Here is a 736-nt window from a genome sequence, read left to right on the forward strand (position 1 = left end):
ACATGAAGAATTTACGGGATTTTGTGTAGATAAAACAACCAGGAAGCATGATATGTCATAGGTGACGTGCTACACTTCTCCGTTTTATTGTACAGAGTAGAAAAACATTTTATCCCCCTTTTATCCCCCTAGTCCTGCTTCTGTTGCTCTTTTCAAAGCCGTTGCCCAAGTCTGATTCTTCTTGCTTTTTTTCTCGGACTTGTATTCTGCTTTTTAAAAAAATATTTTATCCTGCTTTTTGTCGAACCTTCATCCTTTTATGATTCGATTCTGCTTGCTTTTTATGTCGAACTTTTATCCTTATTTTTTCATATTTTTATCCTGCTTTTTGTCGGACTTTTATTTTATTTTTTTTATACTTTTTATCCTTCATTTTGTCTCATACTCATATGTAGCACTTTTATCCTACTTTTATCCAGCTTTTGTTTGCTGTCATTTTGCTTCTTTCGTGGTGTCGTTTTACTTTTATTCAATTTTGACCTGATTTTAAGCTGCTTTTGTACCCCTTACTTTTTCTTCTACTTTTCTTTTGATTTTAGTTTAAATAAATAATGTGTTCTTCCCTTTTCCTTTTATCCAATTTTGATAAGAAAAGAAAGACAATTATTTTTTAACCAATTAATTTAAAACAACAACAAAAAAACAACAACTAGGGAGAAGTAATGAAATAACGAAGAAATGAAGGCATGACGAAATAAAGAAATAAATGAAGAAATGGAGAAATAAGTAAGGAAAT

This window comes from Aplysia californica, unplaced genomic scaffold, assembly GCF_000002075.1.
Source record: "Aplysia californica isolate F4 #8 unplaced genomic scaffold, AplCal3.0 scaffold00954, whole genome shotgun sequence".
In the NCBI taxonomy this organism is placed as follows: domain Eukaryota; kingdom Metazoa; phylum Mollusca; class Gastropoda; order Aplysiida; family Aplysiidae; genus Aplysia; species Aplysia californica.